Source organism: Salvelinus alpinus, chromosome 9, assembly GCF_045679555.1.
Source record: "Salvelinus alpinus chromosome 9, SLU_Salpinus.1, whole genome shotgun sequence".
NCBI classification, from domain to species: Eukaryota; Metazoa; Chordata; class Actinopteri; order Salmoniformes; family Salmonidae; genus Salvelinus; species Salvelinus alpinus.
The window spans coordinates 60,899,614-60,917,399 of record NC_092094.1 but is presented as its reverse complement, the minus strand read 5'-3'; the positions used below and the strand labels follow the sequence as shown (position 1 = coordinate 60,917,399).

Sequence of the window (17,786 nt, the reverse complement as noted above, 5' to 3'; positions counted from 1 at the left end):
AGAGCAGTGATGTTTTGGCGCTGTTGCTGGGCAACACGGACTTTCAACTCCCTCCAAAGATTTTCTATGGGGTTGAGATCTGGAGACTGGCAAGGCCACTCCAGGACCTTGAAATGCTTCTTACGAAGCCACTCCTTCGTTGCCCGGGCAGTGTGTTTGGGATCATTGTCATGCTGAAAGACCCAGCCACGTTTCATCTTCAATGCCCTTGCTGATGGAAGGAGGTTTTCACTCAAAATCTCACGATACATGGCCCCATTCATTCTTTCCTTTACACGGATCAGTCGTCCTGGTCCCTTTGCAGAAAAACAGCCCCAAAGCATGATGTTTCCACCCCCATGCTTCACAGTAGGTATGGTGTTCTTTGGATGCAACTCAGCATTCTTTGTCCTCCAAACACGATATTTTGGATAACCGAAATAACTGAAAGTGAAAGGTTGTAATCTGAATAAAGGGAAAAATGCCTTTATTGACCATGGGGTGAGACATTCTTACTAATCTGCTAGAGAACCAGCTCAGATTTAAATTAACTTTTGTATCACTGAAGCCGTTAGTGAGATGTCTAATGCTTTAATATTGAATATTTCTGCCCTCCGAATTCATATTCATTATATAAATAGGCCTGTTTAATTTGGCTTGCCGTTCCAAATCAAATGGAATATTTTTTGCTCATATAATTTGAAAAACATGTTGCTAGGTGTAGGCAAGGCCTATGACTAAAGAGTAAATCAAGGTGATTTCTTCACAAATAGACAGGTCTTTTCTTTTCCATTATTGTCACGTATACTCCCTATCCGGCCTCTAGGTCACCAGGCTGCTCCAAGACAGTCTTGAAGAAGACACGACAAAACCTATTCCCCCTCAGGAGACTGAAAATATTTTGCATGAGTCCACAGATCCTCTAAAGGTTCTACAGTTACACCATCAAGAGCAGTCTGACAGGTTGCATCACTGCCTGGTATGGCAAACAGAGGGTAGTGCGTACGGCCTAGTACATCACTGGGGCCAAGCCTCCGGCCATCCAGGACCTCTATATCAGGCGGTGTCAGAGGAAGGTCCTAAAAATTGTCAAAGACTCCAGCCACCCTAGTCATAGACTGTTCTGTCTGCTTCGCATGGCCCCCGGTACCGGAGCGCCAAGTCTAGGTCCAAGAGGCTTCTTAACAGCTTCTATCCCCCAAGCCATAAGACTACTGAACATCTAATCAAATGTCTACACAGACTATTTGCATTGACCCCCCCTATTTTACACCGCTGCTACTCTCTGTTGTTATCATCTATGCATAGTCACTTTAATAACTCTACCCACATGTACATATTACCTCAATTACCTCGACTAACCGGTGCCCCGCACATCGACTCTGTACCGGTACCCCCTGTATATAGCCTCGCTGTTGATATTTTACTACTGCTCTTAATTATTTGTTACTTTTATTTTTTGTGTGTATTTTACTTAAACTGCATTTTTGGTTAAGGGCTTGTAAGTAAGCATTTCACTGTAAGGTCTACACCTGTTGTATTTGGCGCATGTGACACATACGTTTTGATTTGATTTGAATCTCTGGTGGAGACATTGCATCTGATGCAGGGAGGGATGTCTCATGGGTGTGCGAGAGCTTTTCCGATGACCCTGACTCTGACAGTGATGTTCCAGTGCAAAATAATGTGTTTGGGCACATCCACCTCAAGCCCTGTTGGTCCAGATCAGGCCTCCGCGTCCAGGTAGGCCTTTTCTCTTTTTCAGCTTTTTTGCCTAGGCCTAGAGATCCTCAATTGTTGGTCTGACTTACAGCAATCTTGTTAACAAGAAAAGCGTTTACCAATGGCCTACAACCCATATAGGCCTACGCCTAACTTAGATGCAACAGAATAAATAAAAACTTCAGCAGAATAAAATAATATTGTCATTTTTTTCATTTATTATATTAGCCAAATGTTGTTATTAATATTATTATTATTATGAGAATATTATTACTATCATCATTGCTTTCCTGTCACTGCTATTACTGGCTACAATTAGCCTATTGCTGGCATTAGACTATTATAGGCTTACAATGGTTGTAGGCCTAATTGTTTTTATTATTAGGCTATTATTATTTGCTTAATCATGTTGGCCTGTATCGTGTATGCACGCAAATTATGATGTTTTGCAATATTGCTATTGTTGTGTATGAACGGAAGAATAGCCCTGCTTCACATTGTATTTCATGAAATGAAATAAACTATTTTGGCTATTATCATTTCAACAGTGCCAAATCCACAACCATTGCCATCTGCGCCTGTGCCATCCCCACAGCGCCCAGACCGCCAACACCCGCAGGCCTACCAGGTAGGGAATTTGTGTGTTGTTGTCTTTGTATTTCAGTGTCATGTCTTTTATTATTATTCTATGTTAGCATACTTGGTTGTGTGGTGATTTTTTTTTACAAATAGGCTAACATTATATATATTTGTATAGATCCTGTCCTGCCAAATCCACCGCCACCTGAGAGACAGTAATTGGGGAAGGCTTATCATTACGCACACTTGTCACGATCATTATGCGAATCAGCGCTTCATCGGACTCACCTGGACTCCATCACGTTATTAATTACCTCCCCTATATCTGTCACTTCCTCAGTTTATTTCCAGAGTCAGCATTAATGTCAATATGTGTCCCTTGTCCAGATGCTGTTCGTGTTTTGTTTCCTGTCTGTTTATTCATTAAATTTGACCTCCCTGTACTTGCTTCTCATCTCCCAGCGTCTGTCCTTACAGAATACTGACTCCACAATTTGAAGCATCAGGGAGTTTTTTGTTTTTTGTTTTTGTTGGTGACGTAGGGTCTGGGTGCCGCTGCCGAAGCAACCGGGGATGTTTCAGCTGGCTCATCAGGCACCCATGCCTCAGCTGGCTCGAGAGGCTCACAAGCCCCGGTTGGCTTGGCAGGCTCCCCACGCCATACCTCAGCACTGCTCGTCAGGCTCCTGCGCCTCAGCCGGCTCGTTGGGCTCCCACTCGTCGGGCTCCCCGCACCTCAGCCGTCTTGTCGGGCTCCCTCTCCTCAGCCGGCTCCCGTGCCGTTAGGCTCACCCAGGGGGGATGCCGGGCGGCTCCCCTAGAGGGGGGGTACTGTCACGTCTGCTCCCTCTCCCCCTCTCTGGCGCTCGAGGTCACCAGGCTGCTTATCATTACGCACACCTGTCACCATTGTTACGCGCGTCAGTACTCCATCGGACTCACCTGGACTCCATAACGTTATTAATTACCTCCCCTATATCTGTTACTTCCTCAGTTTCTTTCCCGAGTCAGCATTAATGTTGTTATGTGTCTCTTGTCTAGACGCTGTTTGTGTTTTGTTTCCTGTCTGTTTATTCATTAAATATTCACTCCCTGTACATGCTTCTCGTCTCCCAGCATCTGTCCTTACAGGGAAATTATGAGACGTTGAGACCTTGTCAAAGACAAGGACAGAGTGTGGAGCCGAAGATGGTTGATCCTTACCTGGCGAAGGGAAGAAATATCACTACGGACAACTTATTTAGCTCACTTGACCTCACCAAAACAGCCTGGTGGGCACAGTAAACAAAGCAAGATGGGAGTTGCCCCCTTCGCTAAAGAGCAGGCGGAGCGTTCAGCACACAGGTGTTGAAAAGTGAGAATACCTCGCTGACCATTTACCAGGGTAAGCAAATGAAAGAATGTCTGCCTCATCAGCACAATGCACCCAACTACGGGGGAGGCCAAAAGGCAAAGCCTGAGACTACAACCCACTACAAAGCAACGAAGGTATATATATTTTTCTGACTGTTTTCACATTTATTATTTGTGTAAGTAAGCATTTAATTGTAGCACACGGTGTACTGTATTGTATTTAATTTGAAGGTGGGCGTAGGTGTGCTAGACCAAATGGCGTGCACGTACATTGTCAAAGGTGGTACCCGAAGATGGCCAGTGGCTGTGTTCTATAACATCCTTGACCTGGCTAGCATAAATGTGCACATTCTCTACAAGGCCTGCATGGGGAAACATTTCCACTGAGGGATGTACAGTTGAAGTCAGAAGTTTACATATAACTTAGCCAAATACATTTAAACTAAGTTTTTCAGAATTCCTGACATTTAATCCTAGTAAAAATTCCCTGTTTTAGGTCAGTTAGGATCACCACTCTATTTTAAGAATGTGAAATGTCAGAATAATAGTAGAGATAATTATTTATTTCAGCTTTGATTTCTTTCATCACATTCCCAGTGGGTCAGAACTTTACATACACTCAATTAGTATTTGGTAGCATTGGCTTTAAATTGTTTAACTTGGGTCAAATGTTTCGGGGTTCCCACAATAAGTTGGGTGAATTTTGGCCCATTCCTCCTGACAGTGCTGGTGTAGCTGAGTCAGGTTTGTAGGCCTCCTTGCTCGCACACGCTTTTTCAGTTCTGCCCACAAATTTTCTATGGTATTGAGGTCAGGGCGTTGTATGGTAAAGTAGTAGCCTCTTTCTCTTTCGTTTGTACAAGGTTGGGCTTGTCACTCATCTTCCTCTAGTGGTGGATCCAGGTCTTGACAAAATATTAGAGGATTTCACGTTTTAGAAGGGACCATGCACTCAATCGCCCGGTAGAGGGCGTAACAATACCAGAAATTGTTGCACAAGCTTTTCAGACCTATTCAGATTTCAAAGATTGTGATTGATGTATAGGCTATATGGATACATATGATACACATGTCTTACCTTTGCTTTCTACGGATTTAAGGACATCCTCATTAGAATTGAATTAAGACATATTGGAATTTATATTTTGTAGCTATACCACCCCGTACTCGTCACATGTATCATTGCTCTATCGTGCGCATTTTGTGAATACCATTAACCATGTAGTATTTTATCCACCTCAGTAATTATGATACCGTTGGAAGTAACCTGGAAGACAAAACCTTTCACCTATTTTGTCTTTCCTAAAACACCTTGTCGTGTGCGTGCCATATTTACATCCCGTGCGCGCCTCCTGCCGCTGCTGCGCGTGCTCCATTCTGTCACTGCTGGCATCCAGACAGCTGCAAGCTCGTGGCAATGCATCTTTCGAACGAGAGGGAGGGAGAACAGCAGCAGTCGTTTGGGCAGTCAGCAAACTATCGCAGTTGTCTGGGTGACAGCTATCTCGGCTCAACAGTTTATGAGCGAGTAAAGAATGAGAAGAGAGGATTCTCTTACTGACTGGACAGCGCAGGAGACTCACCCTAAAAAGGTACGGTATTTGTGTTTGATCGAGTTTGTTAGCTAGCTAACATTAGCTCGCTGCTGTGTATTGCGAGCGACAGCCAGTCGGGAGGCTTTGTGTCCTGCCTTTGTGACAATGATGCTATGCGTGTTCGCATTGTGGATAGTAAAATGACATTGCTAGCTAGCCTCATTACATTAGCTATCTAATTCATGTCACGCTGGAGTTGATATGTATAGAACAAAAGCGTTGTTTGTCACTGAGGAAGTGTTTTCTTTTTGGAGCAGAACATGTTATTTGTGGTTTCTCGTCCAACTAAACTCTCTTGATTGTCTTGTCTTGATGGCATAATACGTTGCTAGTTAGCGGACTGGATGGAGCGAAGGAAGTTTCTGATGAACTTTACCAACTACGTGGAGCCGATAACGTTACCAGGCGTTGTGGAATCTAGTTCCGACTAGGACAAACTCCGAAAAGGACAATACTTAAAACAATTAAATTATGAAACGCCCACCTTGTACATATGTTTGTCCTCTGTACTTGCGAACCTTTTTTTGTTTGCTGAAAATCATAATTTTTCAATAAACGTTCATCATGTACCACCAACCTCCTGTTTCCTTTTTGAGATTACATTGCCACATGCTATTTGCGCGGAGTTGCCATTTTAGTGCAACAGCAATGCGCAAGCAGTCGTGGTTCTATTTGATGAACGTTCATTGAAAACGTACGGATTTGAGCAAACCAAAGGCATACAACTACAAAGGACCAACATAGGTACAAGGTGGGCGATGAGTAATTCTTTTTTTAGTATTGACCTCGGGCGAACCGATGTAGCTAGATTCCGCAATGCCTGTTCTCGGCTCCACGAAGTTGGTTTAATGTAGTTACTTTCCCTTGGGTCCACATAGTACAAATACTGTACATGACAAAGTACAGAACAGTTATAGACAAGGACATCAACAAAATTAACATCTTAGAAAATGCATAATTTTAAATTGCCAATAAGTTATTGGAAAGACACCAAGAGACAACTACTATTTACACTTCATATGAACAGATTCTTATACAGTTACATTTTAACTTTAGAAAGAGGAGGCGCTGTGATATAATATGTTTTATTAAGCTAAACTTGCTTTTTACCTGAGTAACATCACGATGACATGGCTCTATACATAACTGAGCAACACATTACATATTTTTTTTGGTTTGGGTACAGTGAAGAAACCCATTGTGGCGTGTCTGGTGGGGTATATACAGTTGAAGTCGGATGTTTACATACACCATAGCCAAATACATTTAAACTCTGTTTTTTTTCTCACAATTCCTGGCATTTAATCCTGGTAAAAATCCCCTGTTTAAGGTCAGTCACCACTCTATTTTAAGAATGTGAAATGTCAGAATAATAGTAGAGACATTTTTATTTCTTTAATCACATTCCCAGTGGGTCAGAACTTTACATACACTGAATTAGTATTTGGTAGCATTGCCTTTAAATAGTTTAACTTGGGTCAAATGTTTCGGGTAGCCTTCCACAAGCTTCCCACAATAGGTTGGGTGAATTTTGGCCCATTCCTCCTGACAGAGCTGATGTGGCTGAGTCAGGTTTGTAGGCCTCCTTGCTCGCACACACTTTTTCAGTTCTGCCCACAAATGTTCTATAGGATTGAGGTCAGGGCTTCGTGATGGCCACTCCAATACCTTGACTTTGTTGTCCTTAAGCCATTTTCTCACAACTTTGGAAGTGTGTTTGGGGTCATTGTCCATTTGGAAGACCCATTTGCGACCAAGTTTTAACTTCTTGACTGATGTCTTGATGTTGCTTCAATATTTCCACATAATTTTCCATCCTCATGATGCCATCTAGTTTATGAAGTGCACCAGTCCCTCCTGCAGCAAAGCACCCCCACAACATGATGATGCCACCCCTGTGCTTCAGGGTTGGGAGGGTATTCTTCGGCTTGCAAACCTCCCCCTTTTTCCTCAAAACATAACGATGGTTGTTATGGCCATACAGTTATATTTTTATTTTTGGTCAGATCAGAGGATATTTCTCCAAAAAGTACGGTCTTTGTCCCCATGTGCAGTAGTCTGGCTTTTTTATGGTGGTTTTGCAGCAGTGGCTTCTTCCTTGCTGAGTGGCCTTTCAGGTTATGTTGATATAGGACTCATTTTACTGGATATAGATACTTTTGTACCGGTTTCCTCCAGCATATTCAGAAGGTCCGTTGCTGTTGTTCTGGGATTGATTTGCACTTTTCGCACCAAAGTACGTTCATCTCTAGGAGACAGAACGCGTCTCCTTCCTGAGCGGCGTGGTCCCATAGTTTTTATACTATTGTTTGTACAGATGAATGTGGTACCTTCAGGCATTAGGGGGGGAAAATTCTGACGTCTTGGCTGATTTTCTTTTGATTTTCCCATGATGTCAAGCAAAGAGGCACTGAGCTTGAAGGTAGGCTTTGAAATACATCCACAGGTACACCTCCAACGGACTCAAATTATGTCAATTAGCCTATCAGAAGCTGCTAAAGCCATGACATCATTTTCTGGAATTTTCCAAGCTGTTTAATGGCACTGTCAACTTAGTGTATGTAAACTTCTGACCCACTGGAATTGTGATACAGTGAATTATAAGTGAAGTACCAATTGAATTTACCACAGGTGGACTCCAATCAAGTTGCAGAAACATCTCAAGGATGGAAACAGGATGCACCTGAGCTCAATTTCAAGTCTCATAGCAAAGGGTCTGAATACTGAATACAAAGGGTCTGAATTAAGGTATCTTTTTGTTTTTTATATATTTGCAAAAAAATTATAACCTGTTTTCCCTTTGTCATTTAGGGGGTATTGTGTGTAGATTGCTGAAGATTTTTATTTAATCCATTTTAGAATAAGGCTAATGTAACAATGTGGAAAATGTCAAGGGGTCTGAATATTTTCCAAAGGCACTGTATATCAATTCCCCGTTACATATCACCAGTAGGACATTTACAGTTAATTACTATAATTTCTAATCTACAATGTTTGTTACTTAGGTTATGGTAACTTATTTTAATGCATTCAATATTATTATTCCAGTCTTCCCGTTCTCATTGTCTGCAAGCAAACTAAGTCTGTTTTTACATCCATTCCGAATTTCAATAGTTCCTCAATGTATTTGAAAAGTCTTTCTAGCTCTCCCTTTTGATAACCTCTGTGTGAAAGGGAAAAATGTCATGCTCTGATCAAGTGGAAACGTCATAAAATAGGCCTAACTGATTTACTTTTATCATTTTGGGTGCTGGTACTGTTTAATATTTAGGTGCAGGAGTTCCACAATACTTTTGAGCTAATATTCTATAAGCAGAACAGGAGCTCAAGCAGTAGAACATTTGAGGTGCTGAGCTCTTGCCGAAGTCCAGCACTGCTTCTTATCCCTTACGCATATAGCCTACAGCAGTGTCTGTCCTGAGCTCACTGGCACGGGAAACTGAGGACCCTTAATATTTTATACAAAGTTGCAAGTTCGCTAACACACACTTCAGGCTAAACCCAAGTTAATAGTTGATACAATGTTTCAAGTTTGTTGCAGACAGGCCATGTGTAGCCAATGTGATTCATAGGATATATATATATTTTTTTTTTATCAGGATATTTTGTATCTGCCGGCTGCAATGTTTTTATTTGTTGTCTTTGTGGGCTATTTTTACATAGTTGGCAATGGCAATAGAATACTTAGTTGGCAATAGACATAATTTAATTTGCTTATGAAAACCATAACTGGCACGCAGATCGGTAGAAATGTAAGATAAATTGGCATTCCACATTAGAAAGGATGCTGACTCCTCGTGTAGCCAACTTCAGGAGAGTAATGGCAGAAACTGCAAAAGCCAGCAGGAGCAGGAGAATAGCTGCATCCGGTTATGTTTTTTCCCCTTCTTGTTATCTAGATCTCTTGCTCCCTCTTGAGGCATGTCTTATTTTATTAAACCGTAAGCTTAAAGCATCAGACAAGCTCAATGCATATCATTTATTTTATTAAAACACGTGGTGTGTGTCTGTCTATATATGGGAAAATACGTATAAAAATGTTTGACCAATTGATTCGTCGAAAGAACAGACTTTCGGTCGACCAAGAGATTTTTTTGCAGGGGACAGACCTACAGCATACGTAGTCATTTTAGCTTATTGTAAGACTTGGCAAATCACTTGTAAAAATAGAGAAGAGTAACGGCCCACGGCAACTGCCCTGATTGTTACCGCATTGTACATACTGTGGCGGTTTTGCATCAAAGTCCTGCAATAAGAGCTAAGACTCTAATATATTGAACTCTACACAGTTGTGTTCTGTGGATGTCACTGAGTAGGCTGATAGCCCATTTCATGGGTGCACAATCCATACGTTAGGCTTTACAGTGCATATAAGTAGGCTATGCCCCCAATGCAAATTGCCCCCAATGCTGATTTCAACAGATTTGTTTTGGGGGGGGGGGGGGTTAACATTTTTTGTTGAAATTATATAACAATTCCACTTTGTTTATCATTATCTGGTCCAATTGTGGCATGATTCCACTATTTTTATCCGTTCATCAGTTTCAATGAGTGACTTTTATTGTGAAGGCAAACAGCCTGAGCAACAATAGTGGAATCGGCAAACGTTGTTTACAACACACTGGTTGGAAATTAGCTCTTTACCCTACCAACGTCAACGATTCCAATCCATCAATGGACTGTACTGTAGGCTACAGCTAGCAAGACTAGTGCTCATATCAAAGATATTTTGTGTTAGTGATCTTCAGTTGTCTATAAATGGCCTTGGTTCTTGTCATTGTGTGTGACTGTGAGTCAAGAGTATCTCTGCTATTATTAGCCATACTCTGCTTGTTTTCATTCTGTTGAACCTGAGCTGAAGACCAGCACAGGAAACGGATGTGTTTTTTTGGGTGGTTGGTGAATGGGCTTACTTCCTTTAGCATTTGACAAAGGTGATGGGGAGGGCTGAATCAAGTGGAATAGCAGCCCTAGACGTACCAAAAAGTAAACAATTTTGTCATCCTACATTCTATCATAAACTTAAAATTATTGAGTTACTTGCCTTTATATACATTTGTTTTGTTGTGATGGGTGTAATTGAGCAAGTGCATCTGCCTTGTTTAATTAAATAAGTGGGATTGTACGGGTGAAAGCCAGCATCCTGCTCATACCAGCCTCCTCTTAACACATGTACACACTCACCGTAGATGAGAAGTAGGCCACTAACCGGCCTGTATGTCATGTCTTGCCTTTTGTGGCGCTTCTACTACACTAGAGGCATCTCACTGGAGTACCCTTATTCATATTTATGGAAAAGGGAGGGCCTTCAGACTGGGCTAATATGAGCTGTCTCCTGTCTGGGGCAGTGGTGTGTGTGAATAAATAATGGACACCAGTCAGAGGATCTCTGTTTGTCAATTACCTCCCCAGTGTTATTATTCACCACAGATGTGAGCAGGGCCTAAAATTAACAACCGCCACCTGCCAAAAGCGGGTAGATTTTGGCATTGGGTAAGTGACATGGTAAGATGTTTGTTTCACTAGCCACGTTGGTGGATGGTCAGGGCTCCACAGTGCGAGCATTTCACTCGCATTTGTGAATAAAAATTGTTGAGCATGAACACATTTATAGTAAAATAAATGCTGCAGTAGCTATTTCTGCCGTTTGTTTCATAGCTGGTAAATTCAGTCTAAACTACGAATCCTATATAGCCTATCCCACCTCGCCCTGCAACATGACAAGGCATCAGCTACTCTTCCTGGTGTCCAGCAAAATTAAGGCAGTTATACTATTTTTTTTCAACATTACAATACATTCACAACAGATTTCACAACACTACCACATATCTACAACAAATCCATGTGTGTGTGTATGCATATATGTGCCTATGTTTGTTGCTTCACAGGCCGCACTGTTCCATAAGGTGTATTTTTATCTTACATTTTTTTTTAAATCTAATTTTACTGCTTGCATGAGTTACTTGATGTGGAAAAGAGTTCCATGTAGTCATGGCTCTGTAGTACTGTGTGCCTCCCATAGTCTGTTCTGGACTTGGCGACTGTGAAGAGACCTCTGGTGGCATGTCTTGTGGCGAATGCATGGTTGTCCAATAGAAGTCGACCGATTAATCGGAACGGCCGATTTAATTAGGGCCGATTTCAAGTTTTCATAACAATCGTAATCTGCATTTTTGGACACCGATTGTGGCCGATTACATTGCACTCCACGAGGAGCCTGCGTGGCAGGCTGACTACCTGTTACGCGAGTGCAGCAAAAAGCCAAGGTAAGTTGCTAGCTAGCATTAAACTTATAAAAAACAATCAATCTTAACAATCACTCGTTAACAAACTTTTGTTTTGGCAAGTCGGTTAGGGCATCTACTTTGTGCATTACACAAGTAATTTTTCCAACAATTGTTTACAGACAGATTATTTCACTTACAGTGAATTATATCACAATTCTAGTGGGTCAGAAGTTTACATACAGTAAGTTGACTGTGCCTTTAAACAGCTTAGAAAATTCCAGAAAATTATGTCATGGCTTTAGAAGCTTCTGATAGGCTAATCGACATCATTTGAGTCAATTGGAGGTTTACCAGTGGCCGTATTTCAAGGCCTACCTTCAAACTCAGTGCCTCTTTGCTGGACATCATGGGAAAAATCTAAAGAAATCAGCCAAGACCTCATAAATTGTAGACCTGCACAAGTCTAGTTCATCCTTGGGAGCAATTTCCAAATGCCTGAAGGTACCACGTTAATCTATACAAACAATAATTTTGTTTACGGTGTTTTGCCTTTAATCACAAACATGTTTTCGAGGCAACTGCTTGTGCACCCATGACTTTGACATCAAGTATGTATCTTGAGTATCAAATTAAATCATTCAGATAATAAAAAAAATAAAAATTGGTGCACCCGCTAAAAAAAATATCAGATTTTTTGGATAAAGCCTGACAGGGAGTGGAAACCGCTCCCTGTCAGCATGCCAATTGCACGCTCGCTCAAAATTGTGTTGTGACAAAACTGCACATTTTAGAGTGGCCTTTTGTCCCCAGCACAAGGTGCACGTGTAATGATCTACACACACTACCCCATATGACAAAGCGAAAACAGTTTTTTTGTTGAAATGTTGCCAAATATGTTTTAAACAGAAATACCTTATTTACGTAAGTATTCAGACCCTTTGCTATGACACTCGAAATTGAGCTCAGGTGCATCCTTTTTTTATTTTAAATCTTATTTGATTATTTTATATACAGTGCATTCGGAAAGTATTCAGACCCATTCCCTTTTTCCACATTTTGTTAAGTTACAGCATTATTCTAAAACCGATTAAATATAATAACCTCATCAATCTACACACAATACCCTATAATAACAAAGCTAAAACATGTATTTATACATTTTTGCAAATATTTAAATGAGCTCTTAAAAAAAGAAAAATTTAGATAAGTATTCAGACCATTTACTATGAGACTAGAGCAGGGTTTCCCAAACACATTCCTGCACGTTTAGTTTTTTTGCCCTTGCACTACACAGCTGATTCAAATATCCAATTCATCAAGCTTTGATAATTTGAATCTGAGTTTCGTAAACCCTGATCTAGCGAAGTAGTCCTAAGTGAGCACAAGTTAATTAATTAGATTAATTAATTACATTTTAATAAATAAATAATTAATTATTTGGGCGGGAGGGTAGCCTAGTGGTTAGAGCATTGGGCTAGTAACCAAAAGGTTGCAAGTTCAAATCCCCGAGCTGTCAAGGTACAAATCTGTTGTTCTGCCCCTGAACAAGGCAGTTAACCCACTGTTCGTAGGCCGTCATTGAAAATAAGAATTTGTTCTTAACTGACTAAAATAAATAAATAATGTTTCTTCACTTATATGCCTTCAGAATGAGGATCTTATTCTCAAACACCCCCTTTACGACACGTGACCTTCTTGACCACTACCGAAATGACTAAAAAGCTCAAATTGGGAAATTACCTTACCAACATGGAGGTGTGAATGGGCTTCAGTGATGTGGTCAATTGTTTGCTAACTCATAATGGCTGTCTCCTATTCCTTGCAGTATTGAGCTAAGGGGCTCTCATTACCAAATCACACACTTCTCATTACCGCATAATTTTTAGGTCAATTTCAGTAATGAGAACCTTAATTTGGGTCATGATAATAAGAATTCTAATGTATAATCAATGCGTGTGCTGTGCTGGTAACTTTATTTACTATGTCCACTGATTACACCTATTGTATAGATTGTATTAAGTAGGTGTTGTCAAGAAATATGGCTGTGTAAAGGCCTTTAAAAAAATATATATATATATATATATATTTTTTTTATACATAAAGCCACAATCTGGTGTTTGTGTTTAAGCTAAGCGAAATCCCTCCACTTAACGTAGGCTAATGCGATTAGCATGAGGTTGTAAGGGTTGAGAATTTCCAAGGACACAGACATATCTGATATTGGCAGAAAGCTTAAATTCTTGTTAATCTAACTGCACGGTCCAATTTACAGTAGATATTACAGTTAAATAATAGCATGCTATTGTTTGAGAGTGCACAGTTTTGAACATGAAAAGTTATTAATAAACACATTTGGCACATTTGAGCAGTCTTGATACAGCATTTTGAACAGAAATGCGATGGTTCATTGGATCAGTCTAGTTCTTTGCACATGCACTGCTACCATCTAGTGGCCAAAACCTAAATTGCACCTTGGCTGGAATAATACATTATGGCCTTTCTCTTGAATTTCAAAGATGGTCATTTTTGTTGTTGAGAGAACCAACTTTTTTTGTTTGTATTATCTTTCACCAGATCTAATGTTATAATCTCCTACATTCCTTTCACATTTCCACAAACTTCAAAGTGTTTACTTTCAAATGGTACCAAGAATATGCATATCCTTGCTTCATGGCCTAAGCTACAGGCAGTTAGATTTGGGTATGTCATTTTAGGCAAATATTGAAAAAAAGGTGCCGATCCTTATTAAAGAAGGATATCCACCATTTTGATGTTAGGCTTACCTGTTTTAGGATGGGATGTACTTTAATGTGCTTATATTTGTCCTGTTTCACATGTGCAAGTGTGTGTTTATACTAGAGGTCGACCGATTAATCGGAATGGCCGATATTAATCGGGGCCGATTTTCAAGTTTTCATAACAATCGGAAATCGGTATTTTTGGGCGCCGATTTGCCAATGTTTAAAAAAAATTATTATTATTATATTTTTTCACCTTTATTTAATCTTTATTTAACTAGGCAAGTCAGTTAAGAACACATTCTTATTTTCAATGACGGCCTAGGAACGTTCTGCCTCGAGGCCTACAATTTTACCCCCGATGTCCTTACACAGCTCTCTGGTCTTGGCCATTGTGGAGAGGTTGGAGTCTGTTTGATTGAGTGTGTGGACAGGTGTCTTTTATACAGGTAACGAGTTCAAACAGGTGCAGTTAATACAGGTAATGAGTGGAGAACGGGAGGGCTTCTTAAAGAAAAACTAACAGGTCTGTGAGAGCCGGAATTCTTACTGGTTGGTAGGTGATCAAATACTTATGTCATGCAATAAAATGCAAATTAATTACTTAGAAATCATACAATGGGATTTTCTGGATTTTAGATTCCGTCTCTCACAGTTGAAGTGTACCTATGATAAAAATTACAGACCTCTACATGCTTTGTAAGTAGGAAAACCTGCAAAATCGGCAGTGTATCAAATACTTGTCCTCCCCACTGTGTATATGTGTGTGTGTGTGTATATATATATATATCATACACACACACATTTTTATAATAATGACAACTGCAACAATACTGAATGAACAATGAACACTTTTATTTTAACTTAATATAATACATAAATACACACACACACAGCTCTGAAGTGACAATGATACTAAAGAGTCTGCTTAGGAGACAAATACTCTCAACTGTTTGAATAAAAATAGAGTTTAAGTTACCTGTGATGAATGTTGAAAACATTGTAACCTGGAACTGATCAATATAAGCGAAGATCATTTTTTTTGTAGAGTGGATTTATGAAAATATGTTGACAAACGTTACCTTATCCTAGTGAGATTTACACGGGTATCAAAACGTCGAGGCGGTTTAAGCCTGCACAAAACACAGACCTTATTTGAAGTAGATCAAGACATTCTCTATGGAAGACATGAACGGTAAAATAACGAAGGAACCCCTGTCAAGTTCAGCCGCAAGTTATTACAGGAATTATAACGCGTCGACTATTCCTCTCTAAACCATATACCTTTGACTAATCCGGAAACTATCACCTCGAAAACAAAAAGTTTATTCTGTTACGTATTTTATCTAACGGGTGGCATCCATGAGTCTAAATATTCCTGTTACGTCGCACAACCTTCAACGTTGTCATAATTACGTAAAATTCTGGCAAATTAGTTCGCAAAGAGCCAGGCGGCCCAAACTGTTGCATATACCCTGACTCTGCGTGCAATGAACGCAAGAGAAGTGACACAATTTCACCTTATTGCCTGCTAACATGGATTTCTTTTAGCTAAATATGCAGGTTTAAAAATATACTGTGTATAGATTTTAAGAAAGGCATTGATGTTTATGGTTAGATACAGTCGTGCAACGATTGTGCTTTTTTCGCAAATGCGCTTTTATTAAATCATCCCCCGTTTGGCGAAGTTGGCGGTCTTTGTTAGGAAGAAATAGTCTTCACACAGTTTGCAATGAGCCAGGCGGCCCAAACTGCTGCATATACCCTGACTCTGTTGCAAGAGAAGTGACACAATTTCCCTAGTTAAAAGAAATTCATGTTAGCAGGCAAAGTTAACTAAATATGCAGGTTGAGCAGTCGGGAGGGGAACAAGGGGAAGGGATAAAGGGGGGGAATAAGTGGGAGGTGACACCTACCCTCTTTCTTTCTACCTGTCCTTGTTCTGTATGTCTTGTTTTGTAATATTTGTTTTGTACCCAGAACTCTGGGTCTTTTTGTTTCTGTCTGCTCTTTTATGTTTAGATAAGAATTGTATACCTGTCTTTTATACCTATACACCATTCTTGTGTGTGTTCAATAAAAAATATTTGAACAAAATAAGTCACATAATTAGTTAAATAAAGTCCACCTGTGTGCAAAATAAATAAATAAATAAAATAAAAATATATATACTTGTGTATTGATTTTAAGAAAGGCATTGATGTATATGGTTAGGTACACGTTGCAGCAACGACAGTCCTTTTTCGCGAATGCGCACCTCTTCAATTATGTGCAACGCAGGACATGCTAGATAAACTAGTAATATCATCAACCATGTGTAGTTAACTAGTGATTATGAGTGATTGTTTTTTATAAGATAAGTTTAATGCTAGCTATTAACTTACCTTGGCTTCTTACTGCAGTCGGGTAACAGGCAGTCTCCTCATAGAGTGCAATGTAAGGCAGGTGGTTAGAGCATTGGACTAGTTAACCGTAAGGTTGCAAGATTGAATCCCTGAGCTGACAAGGTAAAAATCTGTCATTCTGCCCCTGAACAAGGCAGTTAACCCACCGTTCCTAGGCTGTCATTGAAAATTAGAATGTGTTCTTAACTGACTTGCCTAGTTAAAGGTGTAAAAAATACCGATATCCGATTGTTATGAAAACTTGAAATCGGCCCTAATTAATCGGCCATTCCGATTAATCGGTTGACCTCTAGTCAGTATTCTCTCTCTCCCTCCCTCGCGCTCTCCCTTCCTCAATCTTTCTTCTCTCCCTCCTGACCTTCATGTTTTTCTCTTCTCTTTCTCTCTCTCCCTTTCTCCACATCTTCTTTCTTTCTCTTGTCTCTCTCTACTGCTTGAGGCAATATAGTCATCAGTTGAAGGGGATTCAGTTCAAACTAGCTTATTCTGCTCAGTTGACGAAAACCCCTTGGATTACAGCATTGAATGCATGACACACTCCTCCCTGGCTGTAGGCACAAATATAATATCAGTCTACCCTCCACAAATGCTAACCATAATCATTTTAAATCTTTACACTTGTGCCCATATACAGGTTGAAAATGGCTGATTTGGGCACTGATAAATGTGTTGTGCAGGAGCTCCACAATACTTTTGAGCTAATATTATATAAGAAGAACAGGGAGCTCAAGCAGTAAAACATTTGAGGTACCGGTACTCTGTTCCAGTGAGCTCCTACCCAAGTCAAGCACTGTGTGCTGCACTTCAAACTTCTATATGGGTTTTGACTGACAGGTGTTCTGAGCTTGAGCACCTTGTCCGACAAGTTGCCCCCATCTCTCCTGCTAATTTGGGAACTTTATTGTTGTCTGAGGGAAATGCTGTAACTTACGAGGATTATATGTACTTTGCAAAATAATATTATCAGGATTATAATTATACCGCTTTGATGTAATACAAGGAAGCCATACACCCTTCAGTCCAATTGTGTGCTTCACATTTCCATATTATAAAACCCATGTCATATACAGTGTCAACGTTTATGATCTGTTTGATGCACAGTTACAAGATAACATGGCGTCATACCCTGGATTGTTCTGAACAGTATGAGCCTATGTTTGTCTATTGTGAATAGAATTTGCAGCAGAC

General features: G+C 40.2%; 1 protein-coding gene across 3 annotated transcripts in view; it reads left to right on the top strand.

Annotated features, from left to right (window-relative positions):
* Window positions 1–5,013: 5,013 nt before the first annotated feature.
* Window positions 5,014–17,786, top strand: part of LOC139530433 (uncharacterized) — a 102,785-nt gene continuing 90,012 nt past the window's right edge. For 2 of the 3 annotated variants that reach the window (XR_011666030.1, XM_071326841.1), the window contains exon 1: window positions 5,014–5,225. The gene's annotated coding sequence lies outside the window, so the exon portion shown is untranslated. Of the gene's footprint in view, window positions 5,226–7,859; window positions 7,977–17,786 lie in introns of all 3 variants that reach the window. The other variant, XM_071326842.1, reaches the window with a different exon arrangement.